Source organism: Sceloporus occidentalis, unplaced genomic scaffold, assembly GCF_023333645.1.
Source record: "Sceloporus occidentalis isolate IW3139 unplaced genomic scaffold, rSceOcc1.0.p SCAF_113, whole genome shotgun sequence".
Lineage (NCBI taxonomy): Eukaryota > Metazoa > Chordata > Lepidosauria > Squamata > Phrynosomatidae > Sceloporus > Sceloporus occidentalis.
In genome coordinates, this window is record NW_028317093.1 from 238,950 (window position 1) to 247,472 (window position 8,523).

An 8,523-nucleotide genomic window follows, 5' to 3' on the forward strand; every position below is an offset into this window, starting at 1 on the left:
AGGTATTGAAAGAAGAGTTGTGTAACATTAAAAAGAGCTGGGCTTCCACTTTTTGGCTTTAAGACTACTACTTCAGACCAGCCAGGGAACCTGGATAAGACATAAAACGTCTCAGCACTGTTTTATGAAACCCCAGAGGAGCACATAGAAGGAGGAATACAAGTTCTGTACCTGGGCCATTAGCTCTCTGGAGAATTATTTACACCATCTTGGGGAGGCTTAATAAAACAGATCCTCTGAGGTCTAAGGATGCTGTCACAAACACGGGTACTGCATCAGGCAGGAGTCTCTATGACAGGTACATGTCCAGAACCATCTGTGGGTCTCTTAGATTTAGGAGTCCCTAATTGCAGATGGCTGTCTGCTGCAGCCTTTGTCCTGTATTTCTTGGGTGACATCTGCATGCATGGCCAGGAGCATACAGAAGTTAAATATGGAACTCGTACATGGCAGGAGAGTCAGAGACAAGAAGACAGCAGGAGATCAGATGGCAGGAGACCCACACAGGCTCCAATGCCAAATACAGGTAAGCAAGTGATTGATTGAGGATACCAATGAGTAAAACAAAAGGCGAGTCAGGGCCCAAGCCGGGTTAATATCCACAACTTGCCAGGCCGAAACTAGTTACCAAGGGTAGAATGCAAAAACAGGAAAACAAAAAGTCCAAAGGTAAAGGAACCAGACAATTGCTAAACTGCAAGCAGGCACAGGAAATCCAGGCAGGATCAATGCTCAAGTAAGGGACGTGTATAAAGGCCACTGGAGCAAGTCATCATTTGGTATTCTTTTGATAGATAAGGTCCAAGGAGCCTGATTCAGTGATCTGTATAATGAAGTTACTGTAAAACCATACCTACTACTAAACTATTCAACTCCAAAGGCACAAAGTCGAGTAACAAGTGCTAACCACTCAACCTAGCATTCAGATTTAGCAAACGCTATATTCAATTTAAAACTTCCACTTGTCAGAGCAGATCAAAGCAAACCTCTGGACAGCCAATTGAGATCAAAGTAACTAAACAATTAGGTTTGCTTAAGCTAAGCTAGCCATAAAAATGTGTCTACATCCCCTTGATACCAAATGAAATTGAAATACATAACATAAACATATTTTGACCCTACACATTTCCAATAATGGCACTGTAAAAAGTTCTGTAAAAATAACCATTCTGATACTTGCACCTTTTTCATTTTTAATATTAATTCCAGGCTACCCCTGCACTACCTTTATTACATTATTCTGAATAGCATTGCAGTGCTGGCATATCTTAAATTTCATTTGGTGACAAAGAGGGTTAATCTGTCTGTTAAAGTGGATTTCGGCTCATCTGCATGTGTGTTAGTTTTACCTTGTAATAGTGCATAAATTGAGTCTAGCCCTGTCTACCAAACCTGACTAAGATGAATCAGTTTGAGACCAGCTAAAATGTAGCACACTGCATTGAATTGCTTAAATAAAATGGTATGAATTGATCTGTATGTAGCCTTTTTTAAGAGGTACAAAAACTATAATCCCAGGTATGAGCACATAGGGCGGTTTTATCAAAGGCTACAAGACCATCTTGGTGTAGTCACCTAAGTATTTGAAGAGGCAGTATGCCCCATCTACTGCTTCAAACCTATGTGAGTCGAATAGAGTATCTATTCTGAGACACAAGTTTCTCTAAAGACCCTGAGAGCCTCCTGTGGAAGCTGTGTGTAACACAAGAGAATCAGCCCAACAGCCTGAATCATAGACACATATCCCCAACCGGAAATTAGTATTTTTAATATGATTAGCACTATGACTTAGCCCTACTAATTAGACAAACATTTCTGGTTGGGGATATTTGTCTATGATTAAGCCCGTTGGCTTATGATACACATGATACATTAATTCCATTGTATTGGTTTTGAATAGGTGAAGATGAATGAAATTTGGTACTTCATTTGATGGACTCGTGTGGGCGTATTTTGTACCTTTGGCTTGGAAAATGTGCTGCTTTTCTGCTCATCAATAGGTTTGGTTCCACTAGTATGGAGGGGAAATGTGTTGCGGCAGTATCCAGCCTTTGATCCCGTCTATAAATTACACTGGATTACGGTTGGTTAAGAACCCTGGAGCGTTTGGAGTCTGTTTTTGAATATGCCAAGGGCTCCAACACGCAGCACCATGCTTATTGACAAGTTACCCATACATTTTAGCTTTGCTGAGCTCAGAGCTTAAGGGATAGACTCTTGTGTTTATTCTAATTCCCAACTTCATATAATTGCTGATGCTGATCTCACCTAATAATTCAGCAAAAGTAGCGATGAGGATTGTAGTCATTCACTCTGCTTTTGACATACTGGGCTGTAAAAAAAAACAATAGGAGAATAAACAAACTTTAAAATAAAGGTTATGGTAAAAATAAATGTAGTTGAACCAGCATATGTTACATTTAATATACACAGGAATATTATACACTGACCAAAGCCCAGTTGATATCATAAATATTAAAAGAGTGTTGCAAAATTACCAGGAAATCAGTATATTTAAAGACCCGAGCTCTTCATTTCTATCAAGTATAAGGCCACCTAGCGTTACTGGAAAGGTTTTTACACTGCAATTTAAGATTGGAAGAGTGTTAATTTTAGGTTTGTGTTAAAATGACCTGGTTTTATTTTATCCTTTGTATTGATAGACATAACCTTGCGAGAAGAGCGTCTTTACCTAATTTATTGGTGTGTCTGTCATACCCTTTGAATGTATAGACTGTAACAACCATGCAGAAGTTGTTGGTGCTCTCAGAGTTCTTCTTCTAATCACAAAACAAAAATCACAGAAACCTTTAACGTTACTGAAAACCTGCAGATAAGCTAAAAGTGATGCTGTACGAAAATATTCCATTTTAGTGTATGTTGTAGTTGTAGCCTGATTCTATCTTTAAATTATTTAATTAAGGTAATCAGGGAACCTTAATAACAACAAAAAATTTTTTTAATCTATATACACTCTGTATCTTGATATACAAATGGTAAATAATATGAGGTATTCCAGTTGATCATATGGTAAGAAATACTTGAATACTGTGGTGAATGAAAATTATAGTTTAATGATCAGCAGAATTAAAATCACTCACCAGTCTTAACAGATTGCAGTAAAATAACAATAATACTTAGCTTCGGTAGATGGTCAACTTACAGAGATGATAAAGAAACCCAGCAAAACAATCAAGTGGAATTCCGTTGGTCATAACGACTACTTGATGAGCTAGACAGGACTTTCTAAAGGTAATTCTTTGTTAAAAACATATTCTTAAAGGTTCATAAAATAGAGCAGCAGTCAAGTTTTAACTCTATATGATGTATTTTATTTTATGTTATGTATATCACAAATTGACATATTGAGACAATATTTTTTTTTTGTTTTACTTTATCTTCACATCCTAATCCCAGCACTACTCCATACTCTCATGGAGCTGGATTTTTGACGATGTCTGGACAGCAAGCAGATATTTAAAATGTTTAGCAACCAGCGGCCGGATATGCGCAGCTGCACACCACATTTTTATGTGCACGTAGCATGCAGTCAGACATATCCATTCGTTGGCTGCACGCTGCCCACTGGGCATTTGGCCAGTGTGCCAAATGGCAAGTCCGGACCTGAGGTTGTGTATAAATTATGTTTTTATTCAACTTTTATCATTTCCAATACAAAATGGAAAGGTGGGGAATTAACTAAATAATAAGGGATCATCATAACATATGTACATACACAGAATATACAATTGTTTATACTGGAAAAACTACTTTTACTTTGCATACTGTAACTGAAGTTAAAATTACACACACTATTTATTGTAGAAAGGAACCCCCGCTGGAAAATTGACATTTTCCTCTAGGGGAGCACATACCTTCAAAATAGATAAAAGGAAATATAAAATGCATTTTCAATTTTGCTTATTACACTGGAATTATTTATTGTTTTTATAGCGCCATCAGATTCCACAGCACTGTACAAAGGGTAGACAGGACATAACTATTAGTATATAAGATAACAAGATGGCATACAGAAACAAACGGTGAGGAGGACTTTGTTATAAGCTCATAGTTAATACTTTACTTTGAAACTATTTTTTTGTTTTCAAATATTAACACAACCCCATAACAAACAAATGTTTTTTCATTTCGTAACAAGTAAAAAATTGGTTGTTCTCACTCAGTGGTTTTGTGTTTATCTGTCATTGCAAACCCAGATACGATCTCAGGAAGTAAAATCTTATTTTTGAACCCCAATTTCATCAACGTTGGAGAGATAAAAGAAACATACAAACAGGAGGGGCCCAAACCAATTGTTCTGTAAGTGGCCCCAGACTTTCTGATGACCGCCTTGTCTCTGCTACCTGGATTCCAAACCTCAACCCTCCTGGCACTGTGATATAAGGGACCGGCCAAGATCAAGATCCTCCAAGAGAAGCATGTCACTTCACACTAACGTGTTTCAACTAATGGCTTTATCTGTATAGAATGTTTTCTTCGAAATCTTTGAAATAAGGTTGTACAGTTACTCTAAGGGTTAAACCAGTAACAAAATATAACAAATACTAAACCTATTAGTTCCAGGATGTATACTGTATACGGTCCATTACATGTCATAGAATAGGGTAAACCTAATAGAGTTTACACTATTAACTATACAGTTAACCTTTAGAGTAACTGTGACTGATTATCATTCAGGTTTTTTTAATGAGCATCTATCTGTATTGTGTAATTGTGGATGGCAACTACCGTATATATCTTAAGTCATTCTGGCTTTGCTCCAAAGTGGATATGTTGATATGGATCTAGGTCAGGTCCTCTGGTAGAGTTAAATGAGTTCAGCTGTTTTCTTAGCAATAGAACATAATGTATATTTGGAGTGTGGGGCTTGTTTATTTGCTGCCCAAAGTTAGAGGAACTGTTCATGTGGGAGTTTGTGGTAAAATCCCTCTGGATCTCTCATGTGTAATTGTATCTGTAACGGTATTTGTCCAAATTAACAAGACGGTCCACTAGGACTTTTGCCTCTTCATTTGACTAGACAGGGTCACTTCTCCTTTGATCCTATGGAAATTGCTAAAATAAATCAAGATGTTATCATCGGAAGTCTAATTTTGTGATTAGGTTGCAGGCGGAGCAACTGCAAAATGTGGCCACCACTCTTGGGTCCACCCCTGGAAGCCCCATAATTGACATTTTTAATTGTATCCATAAATAGTATATATTTTTTTACTTGCTCTTCAACTACAATCAAACAATTAATGATCAAGCAAATCCTTTATGTTCTTAATTTCACACACCTCCTAAAAAGAATGTACACTGGCAGGAGCAGGATCATTGTCTGTCTCAGAATGTCTTATGTTTATTTATGTAATTGTTAATATTGCATTTCCATTTAATTGGCTAAGATCAAGTGCAGTAGCCTATGGGAAGGGGGCAGGGGCGTAACTAGAAGCCTCAGGGCCCCGGTGCGAGAATCTGTTAAGGGCCCCCCCCAACCCAATCTACCCTCCTCTCACACCATCTACCCCCTCTCCCCCCCTTCTCAGGCTATCTACCCTATCCCTACCCACTTCTATCTACATTTTTTTTTGTTTTTATTTCCTTTTATTCGCCAACCTGACATCTTATGCACATCTGCCCCAGGCTTGCCACTCTGCCCCCTGATATGCCTTTTAACCCCCTATATGCCTCTCTGCCTCCAGAAATGCCTTATACCCCTATACGCCACTCTGGTTAAAAGGCATATAATGGGACAGAGTGGCATATAAGGGGGTATAAGGCATTTCTGGAGGCTGAGTGGCATATAGGGGGTTAAAAGGCATTTATAGAGACAGAGTGGTATATAGGGGTTAAAAGGCATTTATAGAGGCACAGTGGCATACAGGGGGTTAAAAGGCATATCATGGGGCACTCTGCCTCCAGAAAAGCCTTATGCCCCCCTATATGCCACTCTGCCTCCCCGATATGCTTTATACCCTCCTATATGCCACTCTGCCCCATGATATTCCTTTTAATCGCCTATATGCCACTCTGCCTCCAGATATGCCTTTTGACCCCCTATATGTCACTCTGCATCCAGACATGCCTTATACGGCATATAGGGGGTTAAAAGGCATATTATGGGACAGAGTGGCATATAGGGGGGGTATAAGGCATTTCTGGAGACAGAGTGGCATATAGGGGGACACACTTACATACACACACATGCCGATTTTTTTGTTTTTAACAAATACAAAAAAATATACAGTTTGTACAAAAAATACATTAGTTTACTGACCTTCTACTTCTCTTGACTTCCGTCCTCTGGTAGCTGCACACTGTTCTCCTCTATGCTGACAGGATGTCACTGACCTGACATCCGGTGCTGCAGCAGTCTGAGTGCGAGGGAGTGGAGCTTTCACCCCTCACGCTGCTCCCATCACTATGCGGCCATCAGATTGCTGGGAATGTAATCTAAACGGCCGATGCGTGCTGATGCCGCCGGCCGGAGCTACTTTAACACTTTTTTTAATGTAATATGGCAAGCTGGATCGGCTTGCCATATAAAGTAAAAATAAATAAGTATTAAAGCAGAACCAGCCGGCGGCATCAGCACGCATCGGCCGTTTAGATTACATTCCCAGCAATCTGATGGCCACATAGTGATGGGAGCAGCGTGAGGGGTGAAAGGTCCATGCGAGGGGGCGGCGCTTCACCCTTCACGCTGCTCCCATCACTAGGCGGCCATCGCATGGCTGCTGGGTTCTGATGCCGCCGGCCGGCGCTGCTTTAATACATTTTTAAAATTTAATATGGCAAGCCAAAAAAACAGTATTATAGTAGCGCCGGCCGGCCGCATGAGCACCCAGCGGCCGCTTAGATTAGATTTCGGGCAGCCTGGGGGGCAATTGTCCCCCTGCCCAGCCCGCCCCTGGCGCCGGAGGCGGCTTCCAATCCCGCTCCGCCGGCCGAATCTGCGGGCCCACCGGGAAATTTCCCGGTATCCCAATGGGCCAGTCCGGCCCTGCTTGGGCCCCCTTAAGTGGCAGAACTCCAGGGCCCGATCGCGACCCCGGTAGTTCCGCCACTGGAAGGGGGGAAACACTTGATCCTCTGGCCTTGGGGCCGGGAAAGCATGGAGCCCGAGGTGTTAAATTGCCCTGGCAGTAATGCCAGAGTCACCGGGTGCGCACGTGTTCCCCTTATGGGAACCCAGAATCATATTCTGGGCTTCTGCTGCAAACGCACAGAACAGCACCAAAGGAGCACGCGCCTCGGGCTCCAATAAATAAATAAATACATTTCCATTTAATTGTGTTAGTGCTATGGTGTTCTGCAAATAAAATGCAGTGAGACTGAAGCATTCCTGCCATAAATAAAACTTATATTTTAACAAGAAAGACAGTTGTGGCACAGTCAGGAGTGTAGGAGCTCCTACATAGGGTTGAAGGAGCAAAGATTGCTTCAATGCTATCTCCTCTGGTTTATATCCCTATTGTTACATCCTTTTCAAATATGTTTTGCTACTTGCCCATGCATAGTCTCCGAAAAAGCTTAGTGAGGCTAGACAATGTTTTTTGAGTATTTCATAGAACCATGAAATAGAACAAACCATATGACATTCACTTATCATTAGCCAAAAAGTAAACTTTGTAAGGAAATATAACTTGCCACAAAAGTGTTTTTAAGCCTATTCAGAATTTTTCCCTTACATGATTGCAACAGGTAAGCCGGATACATGTCCTGCAAATATTTGCTTTTCTCTAATCCATTTAAGTAGTAAGCTTATTCAGCACTGACATATTCATTAATAAAGGTGGCATTCACTTTAAAATTACACTCCGAATTTCAAGTGTCTGACTTTAAATTAATTCTCTGATATTGTGTATATTTTCAGGTAATACACTATATATTCAAATTCAACGCAATGTAAGTCAATAAACGCAACCAAGTATTTTATCTACCCTTTCACGGCATGAGAAAACAATTGTATTGCAATATAACCGTATTAACTAAAAGTATTTTCTAGTCTTGTTTTGGGACTTAAGAGGTTGGGAGCATGATTAAATCCAAAAAAGTGATTTTTCACAAATTTGTGATGGTGCTCCTTGTGCTCAGATTAAGACCCGCAAGGGAAGCTAGAACCCCAACATCTTCTGGAGGAGGCACTCCCCCTTTCCTTCCCTCTCAGACATTAGCCTAAAGGAGGGCTGGATGTTCTTGGTCCTCCTACTAGTACAAAGAGGACCACTATAACCTACAGGAAGAGGTGAAAAAAAAGCAGCTTCACTGTGACATTCCAGTGTCCAAAATCATGAATCAGTGTCCATTCGTGTCTGTTGTACACTATGTAAAATCATTCAATACTTAAAAAAACACTCAAAAAAATAAAAGGCACACGTGCACACAAACAAGTGCAATCGTGAGGTAAATAAAAAAAGGCAATTTAAAGCCCCAGCCCTTCAACTGGTGTAATATTTTTTTCCTCACCATGCCCAGAAGAGTCAGGGAAGTGAAAATAAGCCGTGAAGCATCCTGGTG